Here is a 16,696-nt window from a genome sequence, read left to right as displayed (position 1 = left end):
TAAGAAAAATCCTAATTTTAAGGCTTTCGGTATTCACAGAAGGCATTTAGGAGTCCTAAAGTTAGGAGTCCTAACTTTACTACTACTAAATTGAGAAAAATCCTAATTTTAAGGCTTTCGGTATTCACAGAAGGCATTTAGGAGTCCTAACGTTAGGAGTCCTAACTATACTACTACTAAACTAAGAAAAATCCTAATTTTAAGGCTTTCGGTATTCACAGAAGGCATTTAGGAGTCCTAAAGTTAGGAGTCCTAACTTTACTACTACTAAATTGAGAAAAATCCTAATTTTAAGACTTTCGGTATTCACAGAAGGCATTTAGGAGTCCTAAAGTTAGGACTCCTAACTTCTGTGAATACCGAAATGAGTAAGTGCCTTCTGTGAATACCAAAATGGTAGTAAGTTTAGGATTTTGTCTTAAGTTAGTTCTGTGAATCGGGCCCTATGTGCTGCGCCTGGATTTGTCAAAGACTTGTTGGATAAACAGACGTATTCTGTATAGTATTCAAAATCATAGATTTAAACTTTTGTAATTGCACTTACTTGCCAAAGTCATCCTACCAAGGATAATATGTTCTATTTGTACATCATATTTTATGAGAAGAATCCTCAACTTGTATAGACATCATTTATATTTTCTACTAACTCTTGAATAGAATAAAGGCATTGCCAGCGGTGGGGAAGTGATCACTTATCGTTAGGAGGGATGGTATAATAATGTGTATTCATTATGTTAAAGATAAAGAACTTCTGACCTTAATATTAATTCATAGCAGAAACCTTATTTACTAATTACTGAAGGTAGTTACTAATAGAGAAACAAGCATTGTAGTTCAAAGATTTCCTTTCTATTTCAGCACTAGGAAGTTCTAGAGTTTCACCAACCTGAAGAGAGTCAGAAAAAGAAAGAGTGCCACAAGGTATTTCATATGTTGTTATTAACAATAGTAAATTGGCATTTAAAAGGTGAAATACTAAACAAGTTATATCTTATTTTAGGTATCAGCACTTCTGCAGTCGCCTATGCCCTGCAGCAATCCAGGCATGAATCAGCGCTAACTTTGCGCTAAGGGTATGTGCCAGAATTTTAGCCAGGTCATTAGCCATTAATGCCCTGCAACCTAAATCAGTACTGACTGAGGTAATGAATGACAGGATCAGGAGGTGAATCAAAGACCATGGGAACACAAATAACATCCCCAAGAAAGAGAGGAATTGTCTATGGAAGGCCCTAATGAACAAAACTTTATAGTCGTTTTCAGAGCTTACTGACTCTGGAAACATCTGTCTCCATGGAGTTCATTCATTGAAGAAGAGATGGCAAAATGCATGCAAGAATGGATTGTGTCATCATAGTTTGTGGAGAAGGAATCCTGCCAGAGAATTTGTGAAGGGGTGCAAGTTTGAATAAAATAAAAATATAAACTTACCTTTCCTGCCGGCTAACGTGATCTTCTGCTCCTGCGCCGCGCCTCGATGCTCCTCTGCTCCTGTCCCTGCGCACAATTCCCATGAGCACAAGCTCTCAGACCCCACGCAATCCCAGCACTTCTCTCATGCTATTACTCCTAGCATGAGACATGCACTAGGATTGGGTGGAGCAGGTTGGTTTTGCGCTCCAGCAGGGTCTGGGAGCCTGTGCCCCTGAGCACTAGAATATCTCCAAGGAGCATCCTGGCTAAACCGACATGCGCTCTTTCATTGCCTACCACTGCTCCTCCCCTGCTGTGTGATGCTGCGGAATGGCATGGCATGGGCCTAGACCCGGCAGACAGGAAATAAAAATAAAATGACAATAAATTAGTTTTTATTTTTCTTCTGACTGCTGCATTTCACTAGGTGTGGATGACAGATGGGCTTTGTGTATACCCCTAGACAGAAACACACAATAGAGAGCTACAGTGGGCCTGGGTAGGCCATCACTGGTAGGATGGGAGGGAGGAAAAAATTGCATATTTCTAGTTCTACTGACTGGATTTTTATCATTTTGGTCTTGTTTAATTTATTAACATTTACTTTGTTTTTCTAAATTGGTGTAGGTTTTTTCTTGTAGCGTGTTTTCACTATATTACTATTGAAGTGCTGCATAAATACTCTACACATTGCCTCTAAGTTAAGCCTAACTGTTTGTTGTGCCTCACTCTGACAAGGATTGTGATTACTGCTTGAGTAGTCTCACCCCCTCAACCAGTAACTCAATTTCTAACAATCTGGCTCTTTTAACCCTTTCGGTGCTCATGACAGAGCGGTTCCGTCATGAGCCACGGTCGGCGTGTGTTCATGACGGAACCGCTCCGTCATGGCACCCACCCATGGGGGAAGCGCTGGTGCTCCCCCCATGGGCAGCCGATCTAGCCCCCACAGAGGGGGATGGCAGCAGAAGAGTTTCCGCTGCCACCCCCGACCCTGGCAGGCAATCCCATGACGTCAGCACGCACAGCGCACGCCGACGTCATTAGGAAGCCACGGACGCGCTGGAAGCCATTTGCTTTCAGGCGTCCAGGCAGCAGGGTAAGTGTTTGCTGCTCTGGTGGGGTGTGGGGGTGTGTGTGCACATTGAGGCATCGGGGGAGAGGAAAGAGTGTTTCCTCTCCCCTGATGTCTCAATGCATGGCATTCCTGCTCCACGATCGCGCACAGCGTTGCGATCGTGCAGCAGGAATGCCCCCACTAGACTAGACCAGGGATGTCTTTTTTATGTAAAGGAAGCGACCCCTTGGGCAAGGGTCGCTTTCTTAGGGGGCCATTTAATTTTAAGACTTTTTTGCCCCCTGGGACAGATCGCCTGATTTTTTGGGTGTTTCTGGCCCAGGGGGGTGGGGGGGGGCTGAGAGGGGTGGCAGAAAAGCCCACTAGAGCCAGGGATATTTAAAATATAAAATGGAAGCGACCCCTTGGGCATGGGTCGCTTCCAGGGGCCATCTTTCTTTTAATGTGTATTCTGCCCCCCTGGGGGCAGATCAGCAGGTTTATTTGGCCTTTCTGCCCCCGGGGAGGGGGCAGAATTCCCACTAGACACCAGGGAGTTTGTTATTTATTTAAAGGAAGTGACCCCTTCTGCAAGGGTCACTTTCTTAGGGGGCACATTATTTTTAAGACTTTTCGGCCCCCCCTGGGGACAGATCGCCTTCGTCTTTCGTCGTTTCTCGCCCCGGGGGGGGGGGGCAGTATAGCCCACTAGAGCCAGGGATGATTGAAAACATAAAATGGAAGCGACCCCTTGGGCAAAGGTCGCTTCCAGGGGGCTTTTTATTTTAATGTGTAGTCTGCCTTCCCTGGGGGCAGATCGGCACGTTTTTGGGCCTTTCTGCCCCCAGGGAGGGGGGCAGAATACCCCACTAGACACCAGGGACTAATTTTAAATTTAAAATGGAAGCGACCCCTTGGGTAAGGGTCGCTTCCTGGTGACATATTTTTTTTATATGTGTATTCTGCCCCCCCGGGGGCAGAACAGCCCTTTTTTTGGCCTTTCTGCCTCCCGGAAGGGGGGGGGGGCAAAAACCCCACTAGGCACCAGGGATTTTGTTTTGTGTGTAATGGAAGCGACATGGTTGCTTCCAAGGGGGTAACATTGCTTAATGTTTTCTCTGCCCCTCCTGGGAACAGATCTGCCCCTTTTTTTTGCCCTTTCTGCCCTAGGCGGGAGGCAGAAAACCCTACTAGGCACCAGGGATTTATTTATTTTGCAAGGGGGGGCACATTTCTGTCTGCTGTTTTCTGCCCCACTTGGGGGACAGAACAGCCTGGCAGACAACTTCACCCGATCCCGTGGGCAAGATCACCAGCCATTTTTCTCAGCCCTATTTGAAGGCTCATCTGGCAGATTGACTATTTGGGTAGTGACATAGCGTGTTATAATGTTAATTGTTTTATTTCTTGTGAATTGCAATTGTAATGCTTTATTTCTTCATTTTTGTTCTAGTTGAAGGCTTTTGCTCTTTAGACTGTTCCAGGTTGCGGTTTCGTTACTGGTGGTTCTGCTGTTCGTGTAGTTGCATGTGTTTGGTAAGAGACTTTTTTAATACAGTGTAAGTGAGTTTCCTTTCTCTGCATGAATGTGTTTTTTGCAAATGGTGTAATAATAGCAGTATGTTTGGTTTCTGTTTTTGAGTGTCAAAAACCTTTTGCATTTGTGCTCGATGTGTATTTTGTTGCCTTGTGAGTAATTGGTTTTGGTTTTGGTTTTTTCTTTCTAGTGGGATATTGTTGGTTTTTGCTGTCTCTCTGCAGAGTAGGTGCTGGTGAGTGTTGCTGTCTCATCCAAGTGAATCGTAGAGTATATAGATCTTTGTGATAAAGGTGCACATTTTTTTTACTTACTTATTTTGCACAGTGTTGGTTGTTGTTGACTTGTTTGTGCAGTCTCCTTTCTTAGTAAGGATAATGCTAGCTGCAGAATTACTGCTCAGCAGGTTGTTGGTATGCTTTTTGAGTCTTCTTCTGACCAGGGTTCAGAGACTGACTCTGCATCTGAGGCAGAGGAGGGAGGGGAAGATTCAGGCAGTGAGTATTCTCTTCACATGGAATCATCGGATGATGAAGCTACTCTCAGTGCGGATGAAGCTACTCTTAGTGCAGATGAAGTGCCTGTTTTAGAGGAGGACATTGCAAGGCTTTCAGTTGGAAGTGATGACCAGTGGGTTGCCCCAGGCATGGTGCAGCCGGCATTGCAAGACTTTACTGGTGTTCCAGGGTGTAGAGTGAATACAGAATTATTTTTGCCGATACATTTTTTCAGTTGTTTATGGATGATGTATTTTTGGCAGAGATTGTTGAGCAGACTAATTTGTATGCTGAACAGTTTTTGAGGGACAACAGTGCCAGCCTTAGGCCCCACTCTAGAGCTACCCGGTGGACTCCCACAAATCTGGAAGAGATGAAGAAGTTCTTGGGTTTAACTTTTTTGATGGGCTTGCTAAGGAAGCCATCAATGTCTTCATATTGGTCTACTAGTCCCTTGATGCAACAGCTATATTTCCGGCAGTCATGAGTCGTGATAGGTATTTGCTTCTGCTTCGGATGCTGCATTTTGTCGATAATGGTTTAGCGTTGCCGCAAGATCACCCTGAGTGTGACCGTCTTTTTAAGATTCGGCCTGTCTTTGATCACTTTGTAGATCGATTTTCTGAGATCTGTGCTCCAGGGAAAGAAATAGCATTTGATGACTCTTTAGTCTTGTTCAAGGGCCGCTTGGTTTTTAGGCAATACATTCCTAGTAAGAGGGCACACTATGAAATTAAGCTGTATATGCTGTGAGACAGTAGGACTGGATATGTCTCTTATTTCAGGGTGTACACCGGTAAGGAATCCAGGATTAACCCCCCTGGTTGTCCGTCCACTTTTGGAGTGACTGAGAAAATTGTGTGGGAACTTGGTAGAGGACTTTTTAACCCCTTGTGTGCCCCGCCCTTTCCCCGCCCTGTGCCGGGCGTTGAATTAGCGGGCGGGGTTCATGACGAGATAGTCTCGTCATGGGCACAGCGCAACCGCGGCCCATGACGAGACCATCTCGTCATGGGCACTCAAGGGGTTAACAGAGGTCACCATTTATATGTAGATAACTTCGACACTGGTGTGCGGTTGTTCAGGGAATTGGCCAAAGTGGACACTGTTGCTTGTGACACAATCCACTCTAAACCGTAAAGGTTTCCCAAAAGAACTAGTTTGTCAAAAGCTTGTGTGGGGACAGTGCAGTGCGTTGCGTTGTGAGGAACGAATAGCTGTGAAGTTTTCAGGCAGGAGAGATGTCTACATGCTGACTACCATCCATGATGAAAGCACTTCACTTGTGACTGTTTGGGGTCAGGTTGCTGAAGCGTGCTAACCTGTGTGCATTTTAGACTATAATTGGCACATGGGTGGTGTTGATAGAGTAGATCAGATGTTGGAACCTTACGCTGCTCTTCATAAAGCTTACATTTGGTATAAGAAGTTGGCTATCCATCTTTTCCACTTGACAACCTTTAATGGTTTTGTTGTATTCAAGGATTCTTGTCCTGAGTAAAAGATGAGTTTTGCTAAGTTTCAGGAGTCTGTAATAGGCAGCCTTGTTGTAGTGTAACAAGCAAGTGTTCCTAAAGTTGGAGTGGTGGAGGATGTGGCTAGATTGAAAGATCGCCACTTTCCTGATCACATTCCTCCCACACCCTCAAAAGACTTTCCCAGTAGGAGATGTAGAGTCTGTTGGCGAACAGGTACGCTGAAGGAGACTCGTATGTACTGCCCCGAGTGTCCTTCTAACCCTGGGCTGTGAGTGCCTGCTTGTTTTAGAATGTACCACACGCAAAATAATGAGTGGTAAAGTGAACTGCCTGATCTCTATTTTTTTATATTTTTTTCAGGTTCAATGTTGGCATTTGTGCAATGTATTTAGTTTCAGATTTTGTGTTAGTAGATTTGTATCTATTCGCAATTTGTTTGTGTTTTCTTTTTTGTATGTAGGCTGGCACTTGGTTGGTGGTGTGCATGGACTGGCGCTTGGCCAACACTGTGTTTGGACTGGCGCTTGGCTGGCGGTGTGCGTGGACTGGCGCTTGGCTGGCGGTGTGCGTGGACTGGCGCTTGGCTGGCGGTGTGCGTGAACAGGCGCTTGGCTGGCGGTGTGCGTGGACTGGCGCTTGGCTGGCAGTGTGCCTGGACTGGCGCTTGGCTGGCTGTGTGCGTGGACTGGCGCTTGGGTGATGGTGTGTGTGGACTGGCGCTTGGCTGGCGGTGTACGTGGACTGGCGCTTGGCTGGCGGTGTGTGAGTAGTGACTTGCTGCCGGTCACTACTGGTCAATTATTAACAGTGCATTTCATTTTTGTGAAATCTGGTTAATACAACTGTATATAATGAACCATCACTCACCCTCGTGCCAAATCCAACCAGTATGTCTGTGTGCTTGAGGAATAGGTGGTTGTGCAGAAATATTTGTCTTTTCTGTCTTTCTCAAGCAGGGTGTACCTTGACCCTTTTTGTGAATGTTGTAATGTGTTGGTTTCGTGCCTGGCGGTGTGAATGGTCTTTTGTGTACCACGTATGAAAGGTGTGCGAATGGCCTGTAAAGCGGTTGGGGCCTTGACGTGGCTTTACAGCTCACGAGCTGCGAGTCACTGGTTCAGTTTTTTGTCCTTTCAATTATTGACAGTGCATTTCATTTTTGTGAAATCTCTTGTTAAAAAAAGTTTATATACTGAACCATCACTTGGCTTCGTGCCAAATGCAACCAGTATGTGTGTGTGTTTGAGGAATAGATGGCTGTGCAGTTATCTTTGTCTTTTTTGTGTCTCTGCCAAGGTGTACATTCCATCTAAGAATAACCTACCAACTGTAGATATTGTCATAAACTAAACACCCGTGGCAGTACATGGTGATGTCCCTCTTGTGGATCCCAACAAGTTATCTTACCCACAGTGTCCTGCAAACCTCAAAATGTGTCTGTCACATTTTCCTTGCATTATTGTGCCAAAATGTTCATACTGCAGAAAGAAACAACACATTTCCTACCCCCTTGCCTTTCTCCAAGTATCCCAAAAGAAAGGGTACCTCACTCGCGTGGGTGGCTCAAGGTCCCGCGACAGGCAGGTGCCCAAAACCTAGTGAGGCGACATCAAAATTACCTTTCACAAACCAACCTGGTTTTCAAGAGGGGTTCCATGAGTTTTTGCCCCCGGGCTCAGTGGCCATCTAGGCAAACTTACCAAACCCAAACATTTCTGAAAACTAGACACCCGGGGAATTCCAGGGAAGTATGGATTGCGTGGATCCCCCAACATTTTCTTACCCAGAATCCCCTGCAAACCTCAAATTTAGCTGAAAGAAATCACCTTTTCCACACAAGTTGTGGCATCACTGGGCTGACACAAATTTCCTACCACCCAGCGTTTCTCTAGGATTCTCGATAAAAATAGTGCCCACTCATGTGGGAGGCTCAAGTACCCGAGACAGGCAAGGGCCCAAAACGTGTTGAGGCGACATCAAAATTGCTTATCACAAAACAACCTGGTTTTGCCAGGGGGGTCACCTGGGTTTTTGACCCAGTGCTCGGTGGCCAGCTAGGGAAACCTACCAAACCCACACATTTCTGAAAACTAGACACCTTGGGGATTCCAGGGAGGTATGGCTTACATGGATCCCCCAACGTTTTCTTACCCAGAATCCCCTGCAAACCTCAAATTTAACTAAAAAGAATCACTTTTTCCACGCATTTTTGTGTGGGAAAGTTGTGGCATCACCGGACTGACACAAATTTCCTACCACCCAGCGTTCCCCCAGGTCTCCCGATAAAAATGGTGCCTCACTCGTGTGGGAGGCCAAAGTACCTGCGACAGGCAAGAGCCCAAAACGTATTGAGGCGACATCAGAATTGCCTATCACAAAACGTCCTGGTTTTACCAGGGGTGTCACCTGGAGTTTTGGCCCCGTCTTCAGCAGCCAGCTGAATTTTTATTGGGAGACCTGGGGGAATGCTGGGTGGTAGCAAATTTATGTCAGCCCGGTGATACCACAACTTTTCCACACAAACATGTATGGAAAAAGTGATTTGTTCAGCTAAAATTGAGGTTTGCAGGGGAATCTGCATAAGGAAACGTTGGGGGATCCACGTAAGCCATACCCCCCTAGAATCTCCCGGGTGTCTAGTTTTCAGAAATGTGTGGGTTTGGTAGTTTTCCCTAGCTAGCCGCTGAGCACGGGCCAAAAACCCAGGTGACCCCCCTTGCAAAACCAGGTTGTTTTGTGATAGGCAATTTTGATGTCGCCTCAATACCTTTTGGGCCCTTGCCTGTCACGGGCACTTGGGCCTCCCACACGAGTGAAGAACCATTTTTATCGGGAGACTCGGGGGAACGCTGGATGGTAGGAAATTTGTGTCAGCCCGGTGATGCCACAACTTTCCCACACAAAAATGTGCGGAAAAAGTGATTTTTTTCAGCTAAATTTGTGGTTTGCAGTGGATTCTGGGTAAGAAAACGTTGGGGGATCCACGCAAGCCATACATCCCAAGTATTCCCCGGGTGTCTTTTTTTCAAACATGTATAGGTCGGCTAGCTTTCCCTAGGTGCTGGCAGAGCTAGGGTTCAAAAACTACAGCTAGTCACTTTGCAAAAAAAAGGTCATTTTTCACTGTGAAAATGTGGTGTGTCCTTCTTGCGTTTTGGGCCGTTTCCTGTCGCGGGCACTAGGGCTACCCACACAAGTGAGGTACTATTTTTCTTGGAAGACTTTGGGGAACGTGGGGTGAGTGGAAGCTTGTCGATCCTCTCAGAATCTAGAACTTTACACCACAGAAATGTGAGGAAAATGTGGGTTTTTTAAACAATATTTTAGGTTTGCAAGGGATTCTGGGTAACAGAACCTGGTGAGAGCCAGTCAAGTGACCCCATCCTGGATTCCCCTGGGTATCTAGTTTTCAAAAATGTATAGGTTTGCTCGATTTCCCTAGGTGCCAGCAGAGCTAGGGTTAAAAAACTACAGCTAGGCACTTTGGAAAAAAGGGTCATTTTTCAATGTGAAAATGTGATGTGTCCACCTTGTGTTTAGGGCCGTTTCCTGTCGCGGGCACTAGGTCTACCCACAAAAGTGAGGTACCTTTTTTCTCGGAAGACGTTGGGAAATGTGGGTGGGTGGAATTTTGTGGATCCACGCAGCTTCTAGAACTGTCCACCACAGAAATGTGAGGAAAATGTGTTTTTTTGACAATTTTATAGGTTTGCAAGGGATTCTGGGTAACAGAACCTGGTGCGAGCCAGTCAGGTCACCCCATCCTGGATTCCCCTGTGTGTCTAGTTTAAAAAAATGTATAGGTTTGCTAGGTTTCCATAGGTGCCGGCAGAGCTAGGGTTAAAAAACTACAGCTAGGCACTTTCCAAAAAAAGAGGGTCATTTTTCACTGTGAAAATGTGGTGTGTCCACCTTGCGTTTTGGGCCATTTCCTGCTGCGGGCACTAGGCCTATCCACACAAGTGAGGTATCATTTTTCTTAGAACACTTTGGGGAACGCGGGGTGCGTGGAAGTTTGTGGATCCACACAGATTCCAGAACTTCCCACCATAGAAATGTGAGGAAAATATGTTTGTTTTTTTACACTTTTTTAGGTTTGCAAGGGATTCTGGGTAACAGAACCTGGTGAGAGCCAGTCAAGTCACCCCATCCTGGATTCCCCTGGGTGTCTAGTGTTCGAAAATGTATAGGTTTGCTTGGTTTCCCTAGGTGCCGGCAGAGCTAGGGTTAAAAAACTACAGCTAGGCACTTTGCAAAAAAAGGGTCATTTTTCACTGTGAAAATCTAGTGTGTCCACCTTGTGTTTTGGGCTGTTTCCTGTTACGGGCAATAGGCCTGCCCACACAAGTGAGGTACTATTTTCTCGGAAGACTTTGGGAAACGCGGGGTGGGTGGAATTTTGTGGATCCACACAGATTCCAGAACTTTCTACCACAGAAATATGAGGAAAATGTGTTAATTTTGACAATTGTTGAGGTTTGCAAGGGATTCTGGGTAATAGAACCTGGTGAGAGCCAGTCATGTCACCCCATCCTGGGTTCCCCTGGGTGTCTAGTTTTCAAAAATGTATAGGTTTGCTATATTTCCCTAGGTGCAGGCAGAGCTAGGGTTCAAAAACTACAGCTAGGCACTTTGCAAAAAAAAGGTAATTTTTCATTGTCCACGTTGTGTTTTGAGCCGTTTCCTGTCGTGGGCACCAGGCCTACCCACAGAAGTGAGGTGCCATTTTTATCGGGAGACTTAGGGTAACACAGAATTGTGGAGCAACTGTTATTACCTATTGACTTTTGATGCATTTCTGCCTTCCAAATGAAAGACAAGGTGTAAAAAGAAGTCATTTTGAAAAAAGACCGATAATTCTCATGCTAGTACAGGTACTCCGAATTTCAGAAATGTGCAAATATCTACTGTTTCTAAACTCTACATTTTGTTCCCATTTCAGAAATACATAGGTGTCTTTCATACTGATTTTTCCATGTATACATTTTCCCAAAATAATTTCTATATGCCCTGTACATAATAAAAAACCTTTGCAAGACGCTGCTCACTTATTGGCTCAGGGTTCGTCCGGTTCTTGGTGAACCTTCAAGTCCTATATATCCCCACAACCAGAAAGGTCCAGTGAATGTAACGGTATATTGCTTTGAAACAGCTGTCATCATTAGAAGAAGTTACAGGTGAAAACATTGACACAAATGGCTGTTTTTTTCAACTAATTTTAAATTTTTCCTATATTTAACTGTTAGTTTGTATGAAGAAACCTTGAAGGATCTACACAAATTACCCCTTGCTGAATTCAGAATTTTGTCTACTGTTCTAAAATGTATAGCTTCCCAGGATCCATTATTGCGTTCATACCCATTTCTACCATTTATTGGAAGGAGGTTGAAAGCACAAAAAATAGCAGAAATTCGCTATGTCCCAGAAAAATGCCAAAACTGTTTAAAAATGTTGGTTTTCTGATAAACGTCTGCTTGTCCCTGAAAGCTGGGAAGATGGTGATTTCAGCACCACAACCCTTTTTTGATACCATTTGCAGGGAAGACACCAGACGCTTTCATCTGGAGCCATTTTTTCCCATTTTTCCACCAAAAAATCTAAATTTATCTTTAATTTGGGTAATTTCTGGGTCCACTCCTGGGGAATCCACAAACCTTGGGTACCTTTAGAATCCCCATGATGTTGGAAAAAAACGACACAAATTTGGCGTGGATACCTTAAGTGGTCAAAAAGGTACAGGGGCCTAAGCACGAACTACCCCAAATAACCAAAAAAAAGGCTTAGCACAGGGGGGGGGAAAGGCCTAGCAGTGAAGGGGTTAATAACTTTGATTGGCTCGTACGCCCACTCACCTGCTCAAACGCCTGGATACCCTCGTGGGTGATTAGCATGCTCTACAAATCTACATAACATACTCAGCTAGCATGTTTACCTGCTCCACTGTCAACTGATCTCATAACTATCAGTTATTTCTACAGAGTTCCAGAATGTAGAAAATCCCAAATAATGTATTTCTTTTTAAGGTTGGATCTCTTGAATTGTACAGTGCCTAACAGGAAGACACTTAAACTGTAATAGTAGCCTCCTGAAAAGGACAATATTGATCTGTTCAGGTGTTTCTTAATGCAAGGAGGAGATTCTTGAGGCCCAGAGTAAGAACACAGACTAAATCAAAGATCATTTACAAAATTTAACTAAAATACATACAATGACAAGCATTAGGAAGGCCGATAATTCTGGTATTAATGTGCTAACACATGATGTAACACATGCAGCAGTAGCACATTAGAGTGACACACACAGGAGGGAGCCAGCATAAGCAGACAGAAAGGGGTATAGTTGTAAAGTAGTCCTAATACAGATCAATGCATTTTTGCTTTCCATTGGTGAGGTTATGTCAGCTTCAATCTTCATAGTGTGTTTGTCTTTTCCCTGGAGCATGGACCAAGTACTAATTGATTTCTTCATTAGTGTTCTTCCACGCTACTTACCCATAACTCCCTTTACCTCTACGGCCTTGTGAACCCTAAAATCACCTTTACCTTCCTTTTCCTCTACCCACCCCTGAACCTTAAAATCACCCTTACCTCCCTTCACCTCTACCAAAACACAAATGCTAAAATAACCTTTACTTCACTTTACCTATACCTACCACAAACCCTAAAACCACCCTTACTTCCCTTCACCTTTAACCACCCGGACCCTAAAATCACCCTTACCTATCTTTACCTCTAACCACCCAAACCCTAAAAGCACTCTTACCTCCCTTTCCCTTTATGCACCCTGAACCATAAAAGCTCTCTTATCTCCTTTATCTCTACTCACCCCTGAACCATAAAAGCACGCTTATCTTGCTTTACCTCTACCAGCCTCTTAACCCTAAAGTCACTGAAACCTCCATTTACCTCTACCCATCCTCAATCCCTAAAATCATTCTTACCTCCCTTTACTTCTTACCACCGAACCCTAAAATCATCCTTACATCCTGTTACCTTTACGCACCCTGAAATCTTAACTCACCCTTACCTCTCGTTACCTCTACCCGCTCGAACCCTTAAATCACTGTTATCTTCCGTAACCTCTACCCAACTTCAAACCTTAAAATCACCCTTGCATCCCTTTACCCCTACTCAGTCTGAACCCTAATATCGACCTTACGTCCCTTTACACCTACCCAGCCCGAACCCTGAAATAAACCTTACCCCCTTTACATTTGCCCACCCGAACCCTAAAATAAATGCTACCTCCTTTGACATTTACCCAGCCTCTAACCCTAAAATCACATTTACCCCCTTTACTTTTACCCACCCTGAAAGGTAAAATCACCATCCCAGGACCATCATGTGAGGTATGGCATGTGAGGTTTGCTGTTTCAGAACAAACTCCCACTTTACTGAAAATGCACCCGCTCTACTGGCTGAAGCTTTTTCAGCCAAGAGAGTCAAGTGGGGCCTTTAAATGTGCCAGTATTTCTCGTCTATGGGGTTGGAGACATAGACTTCTGCTTATGGAATGGAATGAGGATTTGTAAAGCGCGTTGGCTACCCAGGGGCGTCCCAGCGCTGTAAAGAGCTTGAGCTGAGCTGGAGAGGCTGGAATAGGGGGGGCTTGGTGAAGTTTTAAACCGAAGTTTTGCTGAATAGCCAGGTTTTAAGAATCTTCCGGAAGGTGAGAAGGTTGGGTTCAGACCTGATATGGAAGGGGAGGGAGTTCCAGATCCTGGCTAGGTTGTAGGAGAGCGAGCGGCCTCCGCATTTGGCCTTCCTGATGCGTGGTACTGAGGCGAGGTGGGAGGTCGCAGATCTGAGGGAACGGGTGGGCTGGTAGGCTTTCACAAGAGGGGAGTTGATGGAGGGACCTGTTCCCCAGTAAGAGCGGTGTGCGATGCACATGCTCTTAAATTCAATTCTGGATCTCACCGGGAGCCAGTGAAGATCTCTCAGTCTGGCTCTTACTGAGGTTCGGCGGGGAATATCCAGGAGAATTCTTGCCGCACAGTTCTGAATGACCTGGAGTTTGTTGAGTGTGGATTGAGGTGCTCCAAGATATAAGGCGTTTCCACAGTCGAGGCGGGAAAGGATCAATCCTTGAACCATAATTCGTCTCGAGTGGAATGGAAGGAGAGGAAGGATTTTACGAAGCAGTCTCATCAGCCCGAAACAGGTGGCAGCAAGCTTGGTGGCCTGATGGTTAAAGGAAAGAGTGTGGTCAAGCCAGATGCCTAGGCTCTTGATTTGCTCCTTGGGTTGCGGGGGACTCCCTAAACAGAGAGGCCAGATAGGGTCAATGGTTTTTGCGATGTTATTTCCAAGGAGCATTATCTCTGTTTTGTCCCCGTTAAGTTTAAGACAAGAGCCAGACTTCCAGGTAGCAACTGCTTCCAAGCATTTGTGTAAACTGTGATAAGAGTTAAGGGGGGGTCCAGCGCTACCACTAGCTGCGTGTCGTCCGCGTAAGTAACGATCTTCACCCCAAATGGGCGGACGACATCAGCTAGGGGGCGTAGATAGACATTAAAAAGGGTAGGGCTCAGGGAGGAGCCCTGAGGCACTCCACAATTAAGAGGTCTACTAGCAGAAGTGAAATCCCTCTCAAAAACCCTGAAGGATCTATCTGTCAGAAAAGATCTCATCCATCTGAGTGCAGTCCCTGACAATCCTATTCCTTCTAACCGATGGAGAAGGATATTATGATTAACAGTGTCGAAGGCGGCACTTAGGTCGAGTAGGACGATGGCCGTGGACCCGCCATCGTCCAAGATCCTTCTTGCCTCCTCCGTCACTGCAATCAATGTCGTCTCCGTTCCGTGACGGGGCCTGAAGCCGGTCTGGGAGAGATCTAGTATGTTATTGGCTTCCAGGAAGTCAGTGAGAACGGAGTTGACATGCTTCTCGAGAAGCTTACTGAGCCATGGTAGAAGGGAGATGGGTCGGTAGTTGGCGGGGTTAGATTGGTTGAGACTAGGTTTTTTTAATAGAGCTTTGACCATTGCTCTTTTCCATAGAGGAGGGACAGTACCAGTATGGAGTGAGGAGTTGAGCAGGTCCAGAACAGTGGGCGAGATCTGATGGGTGATCTGGGTGAGAGTACTAGGAGGAGCTGGGTCGGTGGGTGATCCAGATTTAACCTGTCCCATAAGTTTTTCCAGTTTAGTAGGTTCTAAGGGAGGAAAGTTATTGAGAGCGTGAGGAGGAACTGTCGTGCAGCCTGAGTTGACAGAATCTGTGGGCAAAGTGACAGGGTGGGGGAAAGAAGAGTTGATGGTTTCTATTTTCTGGTAAAAAAACTCAGCTATTTCCTCACAATGGGTCTGAGTGTTGTTATGATGCTTTGGTGCCTCCGGTAGTTGCAAAAGGGTCTTGGGTATTCAATAGATCTCCTTGGGTTTGGACGCGGCATTCTCAATCTTGAGTTCGAAATTTAGCCTGAGCTAGGTGAATGTCCGCTTTGTAGTTTTTAATTGCTGTTCTATAGCTCATTTTATCTGATGGGAGGTAGCTGAGCCGCCATTTCCTCTCCAGTCGTTTACATACACGTTTGGCCTCTCGTAGTTCATTCGTGTACCACGGGGATGTAGGATTGCCCCGCTTAGGATGGGAGTTTTTTAATGGTAATACTGTATCTAGGGAGCTGGTGATCCACGTGTTATAGTTATCATTATCTTGAGTGGGGGTAGATGTGTGAGTGGGTTTGGTACCTTGTAGGAGATCCTCCCATTCAGGTAGGTTGGAGTTTAGACCAATTGTGTGATCGTTGAGTCATCGGGGGTTTGGGGGGGAGATGAGGAGGCAGGGTCCAAGTGAGCGGGATAAGGAAGTGATCAGACCAGGGAAGGGGAGAAGGTTTTCCAGTGTGAAGGTTTTTACAGTTACTAAAGACGGGATCTAAGAGGTGTCCTTTTAAGTGAGTGGGACCAGTGACACGTTGGTGCAGTTCGAGGGCGCTTAAGCTTGAGGATAGTTCTCTTGCTATAGAATCATTTGAGTCATCCAGGTGGATGTTAAGGTCACCGAGAATAGTGAAATTGGCAGCGCTAACTGCAAGACTTGCTGCTATCGAGGCAAGGTCTGAAAGAAACTGCCTTTGTGGTCCAGGCGGGCGGTATATAAGCATACCCGAGAAGGTATGTGTGGCGCTGAATATTATAAAAAAAGGAAGACATTCACAGTCAGGGAATTTTACAGGGGTACTGGTGACAACGTAATCTGATTTGTAGATTATAGCTAGACCACCGCCAATGCCTTTTTTTCAGTCAAGGCGGAGTATTTGATAGCCAGGAGGAAGTGCTTGCACTAGATCAGGTTCAGAGTGTTCCTGTAACCATGTCTCTGTGGCGAAAAAGACGTCTGGGTTTATCCCCTCCAACAGTAGAGAGATTTCCGTAGAATGTTTAGGAAGCGAACGGCAGTTAAGCAACAGCATGGAGAATGATGTCGCTTTCTTTACGCCATGAGAGAGGTGGAAGCCACACTGATTACAAGCGGAATGTTGGGTGGAGGGATCCCAAGTGTGTAAACAGGATGGCCCAACTGTCTGGTTTAGTTGGCGAAGGAGCTGCGGGTGGTAGGTAATGGTATGGCATAATGATTGAGCAGGGGGGGTGGCCCCTGGCCCCGGTCAGTCGCGGACGGGCGCAGACGGGCTTGCCTTAGGCGCGCCTTCGGCACGCAAACGTCGCGCCCGCTGCGCTCGCCCGCTGCGCGACCGGAATATG

At 45.7% G+C, this 16,696-nt stretch overlaps 1 long non-coding RNA gene across 2 annotated transcripts in view; it reads left to right on the top strand.

Moving 5' to 3' along the window:
- The window catches only part of LOC146868453 (uncharacterized), a 92,866-nt gene that overhangs the window by 15,920 nt on the left and 60,250 nt on the right, over nucleotides 1–16,696 (top strand). Inside the window, exon 2 of one of the 2 annotated variants that reach the window (XR_014966226.1) lies at nucleotides 859–921. The exons of the other annotated variant lie outside the window; for it this stretch is intronic. This is a non-coding gene — a long non-coding RNA (uncharacterized LOC146868453). The remainder of the gene's footprint in view (nucleotides 1–858; nucleotides 922–16,696) is intronic. 2 annotated transcript variants of the gene reach the window in all.

The sequence above is a fragment of the Triturus cristatus genome, chromosome 1_2 (genome assembly GCF_964204655.1).
Source record: "Triturus cristatus chromosome 1_2, aTriCri1.1, whole genome shotgun sequence".
NCBI classification, from domain to species: Eukaryota; Metazoa; Chordata; class Amphibia; order Caudata; family Salamandridae; genus Triturus; species Triturus cristatus.
The sequence above is the reverse complement of the archived record's forward strand: the minus strand, read 5'-3'. Positions and strand labels throughout refer to the sequence as shown.